General features: G+C 38.0%; 1 protein-coding gene across 12 annotated transcripts in view; it reads left to right on the top strand.

Moving 5' to 3' along the window:
• The first annotated feature begins 313 nt into the window (after nt 1-313).
• LOC6727359 (putative transcription factor capicua) overlaps nt 314-20,784 on the top strand; it is a 45,128-nt gene continuing 24,657 nt past the window's right edge. For 5 of the 12 annotated variants that reach the window (XM_039295773.2, XM_039295774.2, XM_039295776.2 and 2 more), the window contains exons 1-2: nt 330-513; nt 1,237-1,463. The gene's annotated coding sequence lies outside the window, so the exon portion shown is untranslated. Of the gene's footprint in view, nt 612-1,236; nt 1,464-20,784 lie in introns of all 12 variants that reach the window. The other 7 variants (XM_039295780.2, XM_039295778.2, XM_039295779.2 and 4 more) reach the window with 4 other exon arrangements.

Here is a 20,784-nt window from a genome sequence, read left to right as displayed (position 1 = left end):
GTGCTTTGTTATATAAGGTAGTTTACTTAAGCAATAATAACTAAAAACAATAATAGGAACATTACACCCCTTTTACTCTACGAGAACTGAATATAAATGTCGCAGGTGTTTTTAAGTACTACCACAACATCATCATTATTAAGCAGGTGGGGGCGTTGCCAACCTGATGTGTAGAATGGTAGAGGTTCGTACACTGACTAACTTAACGATAGATTGTACACAAACCTGTAAATACCCAAGCCCGCTCGCGTCGCCAGTGTAACCGTATAATTTCGCCTTTGCCACGCAGTTTGTAAGATTTTGCCAAATCCGACCAACGGTCCCACTTTGGGGGTATTTTCTCAAGTGGGGCAAATGGTCTCCAGCAGATTCTCACTTCATGCTCGGAATCGCACGGACGTGTCGCGGATGTCGGAAGGTGGAGCTCCTGTGAATTGTTCTTGTGCGCCGCGCACAAAACCCCAATAATAGCCAAATCGGGCAGCGCCTGCAGGCTTTTGTGTGAATAAAACGGTTTGTGGCGACATTTGTTCGATTTTTAGGTGTCGCAAATTAAATTCGTTTGCAAATACGAGGCACTTACGCACACAAACGCGAGCGCACGCACAAGTGTAGGTGTGAAAACAAGTGAAACAGAGAGCTGGGAAAACAAACTGGGCTGCATAGATACTGGCTAAATATTGGATTAAGCTCGAATAAAGATAATAATAACAACAACAATCAATCGAAAATGCGCGTGTGACAGAGAGAGTGCGAGTGTGAATGAGGAAAAGAGAGCGAGCGCAGCACGCACACAAACACTAACACGCTGACGTCGACGCGCTGTCTGTGCAGAGGAGCAGTGTTGCCAGCCCACAATACAGCTGCCCGAGAATCCCAATTAAATAATTAATAAGTTCGAATCAGAATTGGAGTATCTGAGGCAGGGCTTTGGTTTGCATACTCCTTTTCCCCGATTCGGCTTATTGGCATTGGGCTCTGCTCTAAGCTCTGAGTTGGCAACACTGGCCCCCAAATCGAGTGAGGGCAAGAGAGATAGAAAGAGACATAGAGAGCAATCGCGAGAGAGTCACATGCTGTGGCGCTCATTTCAATTTTCCTCAATGAATGAACACTTTTCACGGTTTTCGGTTCGTCGGTTCGCGTTTTCCACAGTCGTGCGTTGTTTTGCTCGTGGAAAAGTTGTAAAGCCCAGCCAGCTAGCCAGCCAGCAATAATCCAACATTTTGTTTGCAGTGCTTTTGCAGCGCGGGAGAGCGAGAACCAACGGCCCAGCGAGCTGTTAAATAATTTTTAAAGTGTTTGTGTTTTTAACGTGTAAAACCCGAAAAAGTCTATGCCTTTTGCATAACAAAAACAAGCCGAGCAAATAGAATACAAGAGAAAAAGAGCAATAAACACCCATACACGTAAACATATACGTACAGAGAGAAACGGACGCCTACGTCAATAAGCGAAAAACGGTAAGCGAAATTCTTTTACCCCATGTTGTATGTGCTTGCCAATTGGAAAATTTTGTATTTCCCTTCCCGCTTCCGTTCTCGCCATCTCTCTTCCCCAGTCTCTCCCTCTCTCTCTCTCTCTCTTTCTCTTGTCCCCCCTCTTCCGGGCTCGCTCTTACACTTGCTTTTACGTTGTTGGCAAGCAGCGCTTCATTCATTTCCACAACTTCCACACATACACATACCAGCACACCCCCGCTCTCTGGGAAGTAGAGAGTTAGCAAGAGAGCGGTGGGTCTCAGTGTGACCGTGTGTATTTGTTGTAGCTGGTCAGGCCACAAAATTTGTATTCAAGAAATTCTATTCATTTGTTAAATAAACCCTAAGCCTCAATGCTTTAAACATTTGCACATCATATTGTTCATAAAATACAAAAAAGTCGTAACAATGGCTCCTAGAATTAATATGTGCGTGTGTATGTATGCATTCTTTATCATTGATATGTTAAATGTGAAATGTTGAAATTCAAATTAAGCTCTGCCTTTTTGTAAACAAAAACAATGGGGTGAAAATCAGCTACTGAAATTAGCTAACGATAAAAGTTACTGGTTTTGGTGGATTTTATTAGGGAAATCATGATTAGTATATGAGAATTAGTGGCCCACAAATGAGTTAATAAAAGCATGGTGCACAGGAAAAAATATTGCTGCGTGCTTAAGTGTATTAAGAAAATGTTTTTTTTTTTAATTTTATTATTGATAGAGAAACTTTCGTCAATCAAATGAAATTAATTTGCACACTGTACCAACCTCTTTTGCTGGTCCCACAGTTGCCAACTGAAGTTAACCGCCCCCACCCCCCTTCATTCCACACACACACACAGACGCACTTGCACTCTGACTGGCTGGCCATCGATGTGTGTGTGTAATTAGCAACAAAACTCTCGCTGGCAACTGCATCGCATGAGATTTGAGCGATGCGTTGCTTTTGTTATTGCTATTGTTGCTTCTGCCCGGACCAAATGCTCTCTCTCTTTCTCTAGTTGCTCTCTCCCACCCTCTCTACTGCCTAATTTACATTTGAATGTGCGTGAGCACCCATTTGTTGATAATTATCAGCAAATTACTAGACGCACTTAGCAGCAGCAGCAACAACAATAACAATGGGAGAAGTAATGCATACATACAGCGAGATTGTACAGTGGTCACTATGAAACATAATAATCGAAATTTTCACAATAAGAATTAAGGTAATCTAAATAAAAAACTAAAGTCATATTTAAAAACAGCAAATTTGAAAAGCTTTCTGTAAAAATTCAAATGTATGCGTGTACAACGAAAAGGCGTGTTCCAACGACATTTATAATGCAGATTTCACTTCCATTGCTGGCCTTAAAATCTGTTTTTTTGTTCTATTATTACTTTCTGTCATTCGCTTATACGGGTAGGTGGGGTTATTGAATTTTTAGAATAATTAATCAACCGCAAGAACTTTTGTTGCTAATTGGCAAGTCGTCGGTACAGAAATATAAACCCGTTGCTATGTCTACGATTTCGGTTTATATATGTGCATGTCTGTACATAGATATGGGTATAGTATTAGTATACATGGCAAATCCAACTTTGGTGGCAAAAACTTAGTAATTCACTCACACGCACACACACAGCGAAAGAAACGCGCACGCCGATTGTTTATTAATTTATTTTATTTGTACAAATTTGGTTTATCGTTAGCGGCAAATGTTTCTCTTTTCATTTTTATTATTAACTTCATTATTCGAGGCATGGCACGTTTTTCTTGCCTAGTAATTTTTTTGTTTCGCTTTTTATTGCATCGCGTTGATGGTGTGTTTGAGTGTGTGTGTGCCTTTTATGGCCAGGACAATGAGCCAATTTTGGTATTGAAGCTAGTTTCTCAATTAGGCCAATGCACTGGCAGAAATGTCGTCGCAGTTACCCAATAAAACATGATATATTTAAAGGAGGTATGGAACTTATTTGAAAAATGGTTACGAATCACAAATTTCGGCATTGGTCTCAAAAAATTCAAGTTGGTAATAAGAGGCAAACGTTCTTGGTAAGTGCTTTTTTTAAAACAGTGTGTAATTTGTAAGCTTTTAAATTGGCTATTGGCGCTTAAAAAGTCTAAAACCTGGATTTTAAAGCTTTAAGGTCCTATTTTTCCGAATTTTGTTTCAGGAAACCTTTTAGTGGTCAAATTAGGAACTTGTGCATCATAATCTTCCACCTTGGTGGTATCCATTAATGTAATTTTTTCATGTTGCTCAGAGTAATTAATCTTAGTCTTTAAGCCTTTAGGGTTTCTACTGTATTGTCATTAGTTCTATGCTGTAAGCATAATTCTTCGAAAATCTTGTAAAAACCTTGAAAACATCATCTATTACGACTAGAGAAAAACACACTTACGCAATATTTGTATACCAAGATCTTTTGTTTAGATATCCTACAAAAACCGAGATGAGAACTATTAAAAAGTTGAAATAAGCCACATAAGCTGCAAACAACAAACAGCAAAACTTCAATAACAATCCATCAAAAAGTTGAAATTGCCCCAATACACGACAAAACCAGATCATGTAGGGCATTAAAAAACCCAGACAGAAGGGCATTCAGGCAAATACGGAGCAGTCATGCCCAGATCGAAATATGTATGTATAAGCACGGAACGCAGAGAAAAGCATTTGTAATGGATGGTCTTCAGGTTCTGTCTGCAATGAATCGGAGTCTTTATTCCGACATATGGTCCCAGGCCGAAAGTTCGGTGCCAAGTGGAGTTGAGAAGATAGAACACGAAAAAGATGGAATAGGGAGTATGAGTAGAGTAAATAATGGCTTATATGGTATAGATTATATAGAAGTATAATGCTGTTTTCATTTAAAATGTATAGTGCATTGATTCTTATATTTACTAGGTGGAAAGTTATTCTACGGGTGTATGTACATATGTGTAAAGTTAACACTTTATTGGTATTATCATTTAACAGTGGCTAATATTCTCCCAATTATTAATGAGGCATTATGAATAATTCGGTTTTGTAAACAAAATAAAATTGTTTTCAATAAACTTATCATTAACTTCATTTTTTTTCATCATAATAACATTTATAGTATGAAGCAATGCTATAAATAATACTTGGGTCTGAATAATTTCATGAGTACAGCAAATGGTGTAATTTCGATAGATGCTTTTTTATGTGCTTATCTATTATCACTCGGATTCAGGGTATTTGGGCTTTTCCCATTTGACTTGCACACTTAATCCCTCGCTACTGAATTCCGATTGTATGGAGAATATCTTATTCGCGGGCCTTTTGAGTCTGCACGCTGCACAGATGACGATCATCAGCGAATCGGCCATATACATACTTACATTCATACACACATATATGCGTATATATGTATGTACAGTGAGCATTGGCGTTAAAGAGCCGGGGAAGAGATGATGTGGAGAAGAAAAAAGAACTCGAAAGACGAGCGATAAGAAGGCAAAAAGGCGGCGAAGACGTTGTCAGCCAGACATGGCGTATACGCAGCGTTGTACGCGCGTATATAGATGTGTATGTTTGTGTGTGTGTGTGTGAGGTAGTAGTACGGCAGTATCTGTGTGCTGGTGCTGCTGCTGGCTGCCTTTTACTACTATGTACTACGGGTTAACACCAGTAGCTGTCTGACGGCTTGACGTTGTTGTTTGTTTCTTCGTTTTTATTTGTTTTATGCTGGGTTTTTGTTCGATTTTCATCGTTGGTTGTACTTTTTGAAGTTCAAGAATATGGAAAGCAAGAAGGAGGAGGTAGCGTTGTGGATGCGAGTGTGTGGGGCTTTGTGGAGTCTCGTTTTGCGTCTGCTTCTCGGCACTCTTTCCATGAGAAGCCCCCCGTCAAAAAACCCCCCACTTTCGTCTTCTTGTTTGACACTAACACACGTTTAGGTGGCATTGTATCTGTGTGTATGGGCAGCACACATTGATGTGTAACTTGTTGTTTTTGTTATTATAGTTGGTGCCACAGACCGGTTTTCATGTTGCGTTAGCATTTGTTGTTGCTGTTCTTGTGATTGTGTATCTTGTAGTACGTCTTGCAGACTCGCCTCTCGGCATTCTACAAATACTATAAACATCGAGTTGTAGTAGTACAACTTCTTATGGCATCCAGTTCGTGGAGTCTTCAAACATATTGCTCGATGAGTTTTTTCTGGAATTTTTTTAGTCAGTACTATATAGTATTGCCGTGGAAGATAAGAAATGATGTTTAAAAAAAAACAACATTGACTAACACAATTGTATTTTTAAGACATTGAATGATTCAGTGCCTTATTTATATTTTTCAGTTTTTAAAAATTCCTTGATTACTATTGCTGATATGCGTTCCAAGCTACATTAATACTTTTATATGGCTAATATATTATATTTAGCTGCTCACCAAAATCTGTCTCCCAGCGACCATTTGACCTTAATCCGCACCTGTATTCCACTTTTGGTATTTCATCTGCCAAGCGGCCGAACCGAAGAAAAAAGGTCCAAAACATGCGTTTGCCCCTTCATGGGCTCACTGCTGCTGCTGCTGGTTGCCGTCGTCAACGTTTTCGGGATCATTAATTACGTCTGCTGGGTCTCGGCCTCTCTCGGATTCTCTGCCTGCACCCCGTGCTTCTGGCCCAAAACAAATCCCAATCCGAAGAACCGGAATGTTCAAGAAGGAAACAAGAAGTTGTCTTTGAAACTCTGCGATTTGTATTTGTATTCGCTGTGGTTTCGTTGAGTCGAGCTTGAAACTTCTATTCCTCCGCTTTGTTGAATCCAGCTAACGTTCATGTTTCATATTAAAATCATCGTGATGTCTGCGATAATAATAGGGTATAAACATGAATAAAGACCAGCTTGAACTGGTTTCTATAAGCCATACAAATAATACCTTTTCTGGGATTTGCATTTCCTCACTCTCCTGTTCGTAGAATCGAGTCCAGTGGACTCCACCTCCTTTGAAGTATTCGATGAGTAAGCCGTCTTGGCCTCATTAGCGTTTCTGGTATTACTCATCGCTTATCCCCCCTCCACACAGATACAAATCCAGACTCAACAATTTTCCCTATCAAGAGTTATGCACACCCAGCTTTCGGTTTCTCTAAAAGAGAATGAACATTTATGTTTAAACTAGAGGCGATAGCCAAGCTAAGCTCTTATCCTGTATTATAAAAAACACGTTCCAAATAAGCCGGCAAATGTTTGTTTGTTGGCCCAACACAATGGCACACACGTCGCAAAACAACATAAATTGTGGTATTTATACCGAAAACATTCCCAAACCGGTTCGCCACATCTATGCTGTAATAAAAAACCACCAAACAAACCGGAAAAAATTTTGGTTTTCGGTTGTATTTTTTGTTTTATGTGTGCACCGCTCCAAATGCTGCTGACTGGGGCTACTGTTCCAGTCTGGGTATCCGTTTCAGTTTCAGAACCGGCCTATGGAGCCGAATCAAGATCAAACCAGATATTATATGGCTTTTACTTTTCTACTACAAGTTATATAATTTCGCCATATTCTACCCATTACATTTATTCAACTTTAAACCAGAATAATCTGTGAAAATTATAGGTTAACTCAATAAAAATCCCAAAATTATTGTTAAATTGAAAAAACTAGCCTCAGTTAGAAACTAGAAAGATCAGTTGCCTAACAAACATTTTCGTTGACTTTAAAACTGTTTCCTCACTTAAAAGGTTAATAATTACTAAGTAAGTAAAGTAAGGTACTGAAACAAACTGTTTGCCAATCCATGTAGGCTAAAGATTATTTAAAACTAAATAATATACTTGAAATGTGTTAAGAAAATGCAAAATGTTGACGAGGTAAACAAGGCAAACTTATCAACCCACACACTCAGAAATTCAACCATAATCAACATGAAGAGGTGAAAAGAAGCTACAAAAAACAGAAAGCACATTCATACATTCGTATATACTAACCAACCGCTGATAAGTCAATATGTAATTTAAATTTTCGTATTTTAATAGTGATAAGCCGGCAAACACACGTATAGTACATACTTGTATATTGCGACCACCGAACGTACACACATGCATAGGTATTTTTATTGATTTCCATCAGTCAGTCAGTTTGTCAATTGGTCAAATACTCGACTTGCCAACTGGAATCGCTATCAGTTTTGTCAGGCGTTTATACTTTTATACTGATATAGATACTCGAGTGTGGGACTACAAAATACAATTTGTTCCGTACTTTTCGAGAGCAGTTGCAGATGTTAGACTTCAGATACAATTTCCATATCAATGTATTACTTCACTTTGTCCGACATATTATTTTCTCAGAATTTGTTTATTTATTCCTTCTCACACGTCGCGCGCTCGTTTTCAGTGAGTGAGAATAGCTAAAAGTAATGCATCATAGATACTTCGTGTATATAGATTCAGATACATAGACAGACAGACATTCTCCAACGAGACAAACACAATGGGCAAACGATGAATTCATTCTTAATGAAAAACACATACATCTGCATCTCCGCTCCGCTCGTCTGCTCATGTATTGGTTAACAACAATAGCAAAAGGCACAAAATAAAACACATTTTTATCTGCTTTTCAGGCGAAATGAATGAAAAGGCAATTTTGCAATAAAATTTATTACTTTCTGGGTGTTCTGTGTAGCTTTTACTCGAATACATTTTAAAGTGCTACGCTTTTTGGCGTCTAATGAAAATGATCAAACAGCTTTAGCAGGCAATAATAAATTATATTAAGGATCTTTATTTGCCCGCTTTATTTTTTTTTCACCAAAATTTTTTATTAGCAAATGGGTCAATTAATTCGACTATATGGACGTTTGCAGAGATCGGGAACACGTTTATTACGGGCAATATAATGTATTTTGGTTTAGTTTGTTTAGTTTAGTTTTAGATAGTATATAGGTCTGTTATTTCTTAAATCATAATAAAAAAAAAATATTTAACAATATTTGCATTTATATTTACTGAAATGTCTAAGTAAATTTGAATATTAAATAAAGTGGGATAAGTGCTTATTAGCTTTTTAAGGCATTGGGGAATTTTGGTTACATTTTGGTTTAACTATTTTGAAGTATTTCTCTACAATATAGCTTCCAATCTATTTTCTTTTCACTTCAACAATATTTTCATTGATGGTTTCAATATTCATACTGCCATTTTTAACCCCGCAGGAAATCTTGAGTATAATTATCTTTACAAGACATCAAAGTTGCCAACTCAGTGTGCATATTTTATTGTCGATTTGTACTTGTCCACTGATCACCATTTAATTAAAATGATTACCTTTGAGCCGTTTCCTTGAGAGACTTGATGGGCAGCGTAAAGTTTGGGGGACTAGATTATCTATATAATTATTAACCACGGCACGTCACAACAAATGGAAATAAAATACACCAGAGATCGAAAAAACTGGCAAAATGCGAAACAAGCAAAGCGAGACGAACACTAAGCTTCGAATTCAGATATGCTAAAAAGGCTAAGAAACTTGACTGATTATAACTGATAGCATTGGGGGCTGGGCGTTGATAAGAGATACAGATGTGCATGGCTTATACATACATATATGTATGTTAATATAGTATATCTGCTAGCGGGTTTCGGTCGTAAACTTGTTGACAACAACTTTTGTGCAAGTGTTTGTAGCTCATATTTGGGTGCTATTGCCGCTTGAGAATCGCCTGTTATTTTGTCTCCATATATACTACCTACATTCATATTCGTATATATCAGTTGGTTTTTTTTTTTTTGTGGGGGGCAGCAGAATGGTGGGGCTCGGTGTTGGGGTTGTAATTTGTATTCAGCGTTTTACTCTTTTTCTCTGCTGCTGATATGACATTTAAACCATTATATTCTGTCGACTCTTTACCCATATCACACACTATTGAAACAAACTTATAAATATACACATGCATGCGAGTACAGTGCGTTTCGAAAGTGTTTATTTAATGTTTAGATACATTTAAAGAAATTAGCTTTATATTATAAACTATAACCTTGCTTTACTTGGAATTCCAACTTATACTGAAAATTTAACGTTATTGATAATGGAATCCAAAGAAAGATACTTATACTATCTTTTATTGCGACTGATTTACGATTTTGTGAGGCACTGTACTTGCTATATGGTCGGGGGTCTCTGATTAATCTTAACTCGTCTGGCGGTCGGTTGCTCTGTCACCCGATCATTCGTTCATTCGCTGGTTGATTGGTTGCCCAGTCAGTCAGCTAGTCACACAGTCATTCAGTCAGTCAGTCACGCAGTCAGTCAGTCAGTCAGTTAGTCAGTCATTCAGGCAGTGAGTCAGTCAGCCAGTTCGTACGCAGTCATGTCATTCATTTGCCATTTCAAGTGCTATACACACTCATGATTGGGTTGTACGAACTGCGAATATCTATATAAACGCTCAGTATAGTTTTGTGTGCACTAGATGCCGGCTGTTGTCGATTTGTACGTACGTACATGTGTACATATATAAAGAGTGTGTTCCGTAATAAGCTTTAAAGTGTAGCTATTGCCCGTGGAGCGTTTGCTATTCATTAATGAGTTGTTTAGCTGTCAACTGTCGGTTGTCATGCTCAATCCATTTTGTATGTACCGATTACCGATTGTTCGGATCTGGTATAGATAGGTACCTACATACATGTGCACTATAATGGATATCATTATTAATTTTCATTATGCAAATTACTTATATCGTTATTGGAGCCACAGAAAAACGAAGCTGCTGCGATCGAGTGACACCTAAATTGCTATTCTGTGTATCTGTATATAAAATTTTTATGAAAATTTTAATGATTATATTATTGCCTCATATGGTTATGGCTTATTTATACGTACTTTTCACATTTCCTTACGTAACCCATTTAGCTTGGGGTCGATTCATTTTCATTTACCCAAATTTCGGGCTATCCACGATCCCATACATTTGTTTACGTTTGCGCACCGCCTGCTGATTTCAATTAATCTTGAATTTGTAATCACAAGTGGGAGCAGGTGTGTGATATTGCTGGGCGCTGTTTGACTTGGCTTATTTCTCCCAAGCAGGGAATTATAAAAATTATCTTTATCTTGCTCCGCACTCGAATGAATTTCATCAATCAAGAAGCCTATAAATCAAGCAATAAATTTGTTGATATCAAGACAAAGCGATGTCAACTTAAACTTAAAGACTCAGTAATGATGGAAAGGAAATCAGTTTTTAAGAGGCTACATAACATAGCATATATGTTCTTTTTATATATTTTTTAAATATTAAGTGTTGTATAGATTACAGCATTTTTAACGAGGGCTACAAAAGCATTCCCCCATTAGATTGATTAATATTTATCATTAAAAAGTACACTTGACTATCTGCTCAAACATATTCAGATAGATAAATGTATTTGCCAGATCCCCAGGGGTTCCCCTTTCACATTTCCCCAACCGCATACAAGATACATACCTCACTGGGCTACCTGTTAAATTGTAAGGTAAATAATCCACATGAGGCACACTTTTGAGCAAACTACCAAATTACACACAACCCTTCACCCCGCCCCTTTCATCCAGCTGCTTCGCTCAAAAAGCAAATAAACCTAAGTGCCTCCTCCCGCTACTTAATTCGATTTTAGTGGTATTTGTGGTTCGTGCTTTAGATATTGTTGTTTTTGCCGACGATGCGAGCCAGACCCGACTTTATAGAGGAGTTTGCCCCTGAAGTACCCATTAAAGTTGTCGAATGGAGTTCTGAAATTAGGTTTAAAGGTTACAAATTAGAGGAATAGTTTATGGTGCATTCAATTTAATTAACTTAACTTCAAGACTTTTTTAATTAAAAATATTCCACTATGGGGCATATTATAAGTTATTTATAATATTTTATATAAAAATAAAGAATATTTAATGAGTATTTATTATAGGGGGTACTTCCTAGTCGTACCCCTATTCAGCCGTAATGATACTCCTCACCTGTTTATGTAATGCTCGCTCACGAAATTCACTTAAGTAAAAGCGTCAGTAAATACCAAAACAAAAAAAAAACGGAGGAAAAAGAAAAAAATAAGCGAGGAATGAAGAACAAGTGTAGCATTTGTTGGATGCCTTTCCTAACATTTCTTTTCACCTTTTTTTTCATGCGCTTGAAAATAATATTTCTTCTATAGTAAACAAAAGCGCGTAAAAGAAAAACAAGCACTCAAAATTGGCCCGAAAGAATGGATTGGTTGTGGAAAAGAACGAGAAATGTATAGTGAAACAGGAAAGGAGACATCGTTAGCACTGCCCGATCCTATCCAGACACAATAGAGATGGGGCTTGGGGAGCTCGGGGGGTATCGGTATTATAAGGACCCCTTCTCCACATACACGTATGCGTAAAAATTCTTTTGGTATCGCGCGCGCGTAAAACGTAAAAAAGAAAATGAAAATGAGTTGGGGAAATATATACGTATATTTTCCTCTTCTCATACTATACGTCTATATGCATGTGTACGTAGATATACACAAGAACCAGAGAAATATAAAACACAATTTGTTGCTATTCGGCCCCACAGGAATGGCAGGGATCTCAAAGAAGGAGACGAGCCAGAGGAGTTCTTGTCTGGATTTTATATTCATTTATGTGCAATTTTTATGTGTGTTTCTCAGTCGGTTTTGGTTTATTTATTTTGCGATTTTCCCTCACTAAATTGATTTGTTTGCTTGTGTGCAGGAGTTTTAAACCGGTTGCAGATGGACATTCTCTGTTTTTACGGGCCTGTTTATTCAGTGCTCGCCTGGCTAGCAACAGGAATTGTATAGAAAATAACGCTTTTTATTGCTAAGCTTATCAATGAGCACAGCAACGACGATTGCCATATATATTTGAGCAAACCTGACGAAATTGCATTCATGGATATTGGTCTCATTATCAGCTTGCTAATAAGTCAACATTTGAGCTGAGATAAATGCATTCATTGCATACTTGTTGACTTATTAATAAACCATTTTTATCTGCAGGAAACTTGGTTTTGCATTCCTTGCCCCTGCCCCCTCTTCTGAGCATTACTTCTTACATGAAACATTGGGTTCGATTTCGATTGAAAAGCTCTTCGATTGAGAGCACTGGTGATAAAGATATCGGACCGGGGACCCACTGTGGTTTCTTTCCTCCGGTCTTATCTAAATCCGCCCTCCACAGGGAGACTTCTACTTTGCCATAAAGAGAACCCAAGGGAGCCCCAAGAAAAAACCGGGTGCCTGCCTGACTGAAATACCAATCAACTCACTTCAATTATGCGACATCGCACGATAAACGGCACAAAAGAAATAACTATATAAATATATGTGTACGTACGTATTTATTTGGGCAGTGTACGTACAGTGGATGCGTAGTACGTGTGCACATTGCCAATCTATAAGTAGAAGATGAATATATAAAACGCCAACGTACAACACGTTTTGTTCATTTTTAATTAATGAAACTTATTTCGAGCTGCGACCGACCAGACACATACAAAAATAAGGCATCAAAGTCAAACAAAACAAAATGTACTAATGGAAAGAAAAAAACAAAGATAATAAGATAGTTCACGTGCTCGACTATTACATACCCATTAGGGTTTTAATGTTTTATTTTTTTTTTTTTTTTGCTTAAAATATTATGCCATTTCTAGGATGCCTATTTGCATTCAACCGAAATTAGTGTGAATTTATAAATTAATCAGATGGATATTCCAGTAAAGTAGTACGGTTGAAGACAGTTAGATTAATGACTCTATTATAAGGCTTTTATAGTTATTTATGCTAATGAATGCGTAGTCCTAGTATTCGTTTCATTTCACTAAAGAATTCACATCCGGGAATAAAGCTAAAATATCGTGTAATTTCGTTCTAGACAAGTTCCTTTAGCAGAGTGTTTATTTAACGATCAATTCCATAATCCAAATACCCTTTTTATTTCCTTTGTCTGCACACATTAGTGCAAGTTGGTCTGTGTTTTGTCTGTCGGCTGATTCTATAGCCGCTATAGCCTCCATATATTTCTATTTTCCGCCACCAACACACTGACTTGGCCATATCTGCTGATGGGTCGGCCAGCCCATACTGAACTTTTATCTCTATTTCTGGGAAAGAGAGCCGAAATCAATTTGGCGTGGTTATATTCTAACGCCGAGTCGAATAATCAGGTAATTTATATAAAAAGGAGCAACGGCGGAGGCCTCGATAAGGCCGCCCAAAAAAAAAAAACCAAATGAACCGCAAAAAGTAAAAATATTTTGCTACCAACGTCGTATAATTTTTTCATTCATGCGCTAATCGCTCGCATCGCAAATGCACAAACGTACAAACGTACGCACACCCAGTGTTTTCTTATACCTCTCGTGGTGTGCGTGTATCCGTATCTACACGCTCGAACGTACTACGGGCTTATGTGGCCGATAAAGATATATACACTTATATGTATGTATATGTACATACATATATTTACACACTCTGGCCGTTTTCGTACGCTCCACACGCGTCAATGCGGCGGCCTCCCACCGCCCACTGCCGCCTTCAACCCACCCAAAAATATAACAACAAAAAATCGAAGAAAAAACAACACCATGCACCTGCCCGCCCAAAGCTCTCGAAGAACATATAAACATACTGCTCGATTTAAACACATTTTAATGCTGCGTAAATAAAGCAAACAATCTGAACAATCTGAACCATCCACGTGCTTTCTTTCACCGCCCCGGAAACTCGGAGCACCGCACCTTTGAAGCTATTTTTTTTCGTATTTTTTGGCCAACTATATTTATGAGGAAAACGAATATTTTCATTATAAACCAATGTGTGTATATTTTGGGGGATTATTTTTGCAAATATTTTCTCATGCCGAAAGAAGTGTGATTCTTGTCGAGTACACATTTGGCTGGCTGCTCTTAGGTGATTAAATTAGCGTAATGATGGGAACGAAGGGGAATTTCAGTGATATGAAAATGTTGGGACGTAAACAAATGTGCAAATATAGAAAAATGTGATCGTAACGTATAGTAGGGAAAACCAAAATAAACTGTGTAGGGATATAGTTATAGTTATAAATAAACAATATCTTTGTAAATATTACAATATATATTACTATAGTTTGTGCAGTGTAGTGACATTTGTTTGATTTTATTTATGAGTATACTACGTATTTCATGCATCACTTTGCTGATATAACTATTATTGTTTAACCACACATTAAAAGATAACATTTTGAGCAAAAAGTTGTTTTCACAACTCCGATAAGGATATTTATTTCTGCATTCTACGAAACACACATTTAATGCCCATAAATCTTTCTTTTAATTTGCGTAGCGATTTTCGAACGCACATACATGGATACATAGTTTACAGAGGTGATTCTCACTCGAACAACCTGGAAAAAATCGACAAAAAAAAAAGAACGGAAAGAACCAAAAATTTGCACACATCATAAACGATAGATTGCGGTTCTAGAAAGTTATTAATTCGTTGGCGCCACTCAATCAGCCACCAATGGAAAGAACAACAACAACGAAGGCGTCGCGGTGTCGCCATCAGTCAAAGTTCTTGTTTGATTTACATGTTTATCTTTATCGGCTTGTGTCTGAGTGTGCTGAATAAATTATACAACAAATATTCCAACATTCATGCACATACACATATCTAAATTTTGTTGTTTGTTGTCCCCAAAGCCGCCTTTTTGGTCAAATTGAGTTGTGTTAAGTTTCACACATAACCGATACGAGCAACAGCTGCTTTATATGCATGGCCAACACTAGAAATCAACTTGGCCAAATACAACTCCCGCCCTGTTATTAAAAGCCACAAAAGGCAAAAATGTTATTAACTAAGTTTCTCGGAAATCCAAACTGTACACACAGCTCCATCTCCATAAAGAATGACCTTTAAAGGTATTTTTACTCAAACTATTCCCCACTTCAAACTGTCGCCTCAATTTCGCCCCAATTGAAAGGGGGGAAAACGGATTTAGAACCGCAGCTGCTATTTACTCTATTTAAATAAACAATATGTATACATATTTGTAAATTTCTAAATTACTAATGTTTTATTTCTTCTTTTCTCTTGCTTTTTAGGTATGTACACCAAATTTCCTTTACAAACTATGATTATGAGCGGAATTTTGCATAAATGAAGTCTATAGCATACATCGAAATTGTGGTAAATGATACTATATTAGTAGATTGAACATTTTATTATTTTCAGTCCTTGTCTTATATTGATATAGTCTTATAGACTATATTAGTCTTTGTTTATATTTATTAAACAATTTTAGATTTACAATCTAAATGCTTAATCTTCGGATGTTTGCGATCATTTTTCTATGCCTATTTTTATTATTTTATAGATTATTTGTTTGAAATCTACAGACTAGACCCTAAGTTCATCTAGAGCCCTACAAAACACATTAACTCAGTTTGTGAACTGATATGATATGTTGATTCTCGCTGAACTTCGGCCATTACATGGGCACGTTTCTTATATGCAACCTTGATTTTCCAAGCGCATTTTTTGTCGCCTTTTTAAAGGTCTTGTCATCAGTTTTCATTATTTCACATGCATCAACAAAATGGACATTTCGTGTGGGTCTTTGTTGTTGTTTTTATTTTCTTGCATCTTTCTTTGCCTTATAGAGTGCAGTATTATATTTTATTTTTTTGCCCAACCTAATCAGTTACAAAAGCAAGCGGCAGCGACGTGCCTGGGTTTGTCGTGATTGCACTTTTAATTTACTACGCTCGTAGTATGAAATCGTATGCTCATACGATGCATATGTGCATATATGTAGATACATATGTATGTTTGTACATATGTGTTATGATAATACTGCACAGCAGATATGCGAGTTTAAGCTGAAACCGGCCGGCCCACGCAGCCAAATGGACGGAATACTACAAAAATCGGGTTGCCAAGTGGGGGTAAACCCCCAGTACCCCAGTACTCCAATCCCCCGATCCACCAGCCCCCGCCAATCCCCCAATCACCAATTCAATTCTACGGCCTACACAGAAAGTGCGCTTGTTCTTCGAAGTGACACGATTCCCGACGACCCTCGTGGCTTGATTGGTTGGTAATCGCGCGGGGGGGCGGGGGCTGGGCTTAAATCTTAGATCCAATGAAATTAATTAATGAGTGGCTTGTCCCAAACGCGTGGGCCGTTTCTCTTTCCTTTGTTTACTATCGTTATTATGTTGTTTTATTTGTTATTTTGTTATTTCTTTGCCAGGCGCCTACTGGCGGCAGAAGCTCACTGAATTTTCGCGTAGGCGTTCGTTTCGGGCTCGAGTTTATTGTTTTTACTTATCGTATTGTGAAAAGGGTCTTAAAAGCTTTGATTGTAAAATATAACTAATTTAATATGTCAAAACGATCGGCTCGAAGATCCGGCACGATTATAACATTGATTTCAAAATGTGAATGAAAATTTGATGTGTGCTCTTGATTTGATTGTAAAACCAAGTGGAAATATGTATGTTTAATTATTCTTTGTATTGATATTTTATTTGATAACCAGAAAAGTAGCAAGTTTTTTTGGCATTAAGCACTTCTAAGCACTAAATCTGGAATAGTCGATAGGCAACCCACTCTTTTTAATCCACGGAAAATCAATTCCAAATCCAATCCGATTTTAATTACATTATCTCAATGCCCACACAACTAATCACTTTCCTATCACCATAGTTTCCACTAATTGTGAAATTCGAAATAAAACAAAGAAAACTGACGGAGAGATCTTTGGATATTGACTAAGCTGCAGAGCAGGGGCGCAGCCAAAGGGGTTCAGATGGATGTTATGGGAGTGGGGAGCTGTCGCAAGCCCCCACCTTTCAAAACTACGCAGCTGAACCACTGACTCAGCCACCTGCTGAACAAGTTGGTTGGAGCAGCACTCGGTGGTTGGGTCTCTGGAAATCAAAGCGTGTCATGAGTCAAGCCGCAGTTTCAGAAACGTGGTACCCAGTGGCGTGCCACGCCACATAGTCGTATCCACACATGTGGGCAACATTTTCATCTGACGATATGATTAACCTACGACCTTTTCGCCGGCAGTCCCTGACATTATCCTTTTGGTTCGCACTTTCCCGTTGTTTGCTCAACACAACGCGAGAATCAACAGAACGAAAAAAGCAGAGCCTCAACCTCAAAAATGTTACGACTCGGGCTCGGTTTGCGCTTAGGTCCACATATTTGTTTAGGTCTCTCGGTCAATCAACGAAAAAGGAGGAAAAATGAACTTGCCATGTTTAAATAAATAATTTTCAAGGTTTATTTTTAGGCTCACAAAAGGCCACTAAGCCAATTGCCGCAGATGCGGGGGATCGGTCAAAGTGGGTGGCGGATTTGTGGCCATTTTGGGAATCCAAATTGAACGGAAAATGGGGTTTAAGTTAAAGTAAAGTTGGTTAAAGTGATGGTAATGGAAATGGCAATCAAATTACATTTAAATTAGAAGTTTATTTGTCAAATAGAAGTGGTGCCATGTAACATGGTAAGTTGATGGCAATAAGAAACTTTATACATTTAAGTTCATCGAAATGGTTGATTATTGTTTAATTATTTAGTTTATTCTGCATTCCACATTCGTACTTATACAATTTCTACCATTTAATTATTTAAATCGGAGCTCTCTAGCGCAATTCTTCATCTAGCTCATTATTTTCCGAGGTCCTGTTTCCTCAAAGCCTCGTGCTCCGATCTGAAATTCGAGATATGCCACGCAATTAGTGGCTATATAAACAGAAGGCAGCAACAACAGCACAATGTGGTCAAGTAAATAGAGTGACAAGCCCGCGACTACAACCCGGCCAAATGCCTTCAATTCGAGTTTATTTATTTATACACCCATGCACGCATTTCCTCGTCGTGCCTGTACGAAGGGTCTAACCAGGTCTTACCTTTCCCCCAGAAAACTCCTCATCGTGGAGATATCATGGAAATGGGAATGAAAATGGGACTGAAAACGATATAGGGCCTGACACGAAGCGGCACACACGCATTTTGCTAAGTGGTGTCAAATATTTACATGATATTACATTTCGATTTTCTATTTACCTCTAACAAGTTCACTTTTGAATGTATATTCGTGTTCTAAAAGCTCTTTTACCGTTTAGATTTTTTAGAAATAACATATTTAGAAATCAGGATTTAAAAAATAATACTTTTCAATATGAAAAAGAAATGTAAAATATCCTGAAACCAAAAGGTTTAAATGCTTCTAGCTTATTTAAGCCTTTATAACAATATATCAAAGATACTTTTCAAATAGCTCACATACGCGTATCTGTTGCTACCAGATATTCAATTGACCCATATATCGCTGGATGTGTATTTATTCAGAATCTCCACTATCAAGAAGTGCTCCACTTTCAGTGATATCGCTGAGCTCATTTGTTTTCCCCTTGTTGGCGGAGCATTATTTGTCTGGTTATTTATAGTTAATTGAGGTGTGCGAGGTGGCGTGGCGCCTGTTGAAGCCAATTACAGCGAGCTAACTTGGTTAGGACACTTGGCCAGCTTAGCTAGCTGATGACGCTGACCAGCACAGCAGCACACTCAGTGCTCACTTTCTCATCCTGCGATGCCTCTCGTCCGATGCTTCGCTATCGCCATCGGCATCGCCATCCTTGAACACACGCTTCAGATACAAGTGTATTTGCCCCCGGTTCGAAAGGTGAGGCACAAAGCGCAAAGAGAATGGACGATGCCGAAGATTGCTGGAAAAACTGAGGGGCGGCAGGAGCGCAGTGGGCGGGGAAAGCCACTTAGCCAGCAGCTGACGCACAGAAAACTCTGCCTCTGTGGGCGATGGCATCCCTATAAGGATATATTCTTGGGATGGCCCATGCTCATCGCCATGCCAGCGCACGTTCCAAATGGGGAAACGCTCCTCGGCCAGTAGGCAAATGAATTTTCCTTTTTTCCCAGCATTTTCCCCCTTTTTTTCGTAGGTGCTAGTGCTGTTGTGCTTCGGTTTGAGTAAATCAATTTGAGACTCGTGTTATGCTAAGAAACGACTACAAAAGTCTTGTTCACAGTTCATTCCTCCCCTATCCAATAAAGCTGATGAGGATGAAGTCCTGGCCTGCCTTTGACACTTGTGGCCATAATAGTTGGCTCTGAAAGCCGGTCCCCTAATCATTTTTCCTTGCATCCGTCCGCCTTCTGCTACTTCTGCTTTACTTAAGCAAAGAAAACTGAATTCTAAAGATTTTCTCCCCTATGCTGGGTTTCTTTTCTAGCCTTTATGGTTTTTGATATACATTTGTCGGGGTAAGCTCTCTATGCACTTTTCGTTTGAAAAAAGGGTTTGCAACGAAGGATGTCAGAGTTGACTCAAATATTATATATATAGATTTCGGCCTTTAATAAGTTTATTAAACATTTATTTCCAATTCCAGGGCAAAGAAAAATAAAAAAATCTATTACGTCTAATCCGTAGCCAATAAGCAGTCCAATTTTCCCACTCAATAGCCAAGTTGGTTTCCTAACAGTTTTACCAACTAACTTTTATCACTTTACCAAGCTTACCCGAAAGTCCCCCTTTCCCCGCCGAGTTATCGGGCCAAAGTTTTGTTATAGCCTCATTAGCGTTGTTAGTTGGCCGAAAGTTGATAGTAAAGTAAAGTTGAACGGGGCGTGTGCGTTACCTTGTTTTTCACGACTCTGATTCAAAATGTCTTATTGATTTTCCATTTTTTGGGAACTTTACTATATTTGCTATTAAAAACAACGGGAGAGCCAATTGAATTATAAAATATTTTAATAAAGTTCACAATTTGCTGTATCCATTGCAAAGGTTTTCGAATTTATTCGTTTGCGAACAAATGTGTTTTTTATTTTCCTGTTGTTGTTTTGAGTTGTTTGTTTTGCGTCGCAAAATTGTGATTTAAGCATTCCAAACTTATCTGTATTTAAGTAGCACTCGTAACTAAGTGAATCACACACGAAAAAAGAAAGAATTCTACTTTGAATAACAAACACAAAATAAACGTTAAAATAGTCATCTGCGTATATTAAGCAGTGCATAATAGAGCAAATAAAATAAACATTTTTGAAACACCATTTACCACATTTAAACTCTGTTTAGGGAATTAAGGTGATAAAAAAAAGACCGCTTTTAAACAAACAGCATAAGCTATGGTTATAAAACCGCCACTAGGCGTTCAAACAAGAAAAGGAACAATTCAAAAATATATATATAAAACACATCCCAAACGTATTTGCAATCTCACGCAATGAAATCACAATACTCCGAGGCACTCAAACAGCAGCAAAATTTGCATTTAGAGCTCAATCAAATGCATTTTTC

Source organism: Drosophila simulans, chromosome 3R (genome assembly GCF_016746395.2).
Source record: "Drosophila simulans strain w501 chromosome 3R, Prin_Dsim_3.1, whole genome shotgun sequence".
Taxonomy (NCBI): domain Eukaryota; kingdom Metazoa; phylum Arthropoda; class Insecta; order Diptera; family Drosophilidae; genus Drosophila; species Drosophila simulans.
This window is presented reverse-complemented; position numbering and strand designations above follow the sequence as displayed.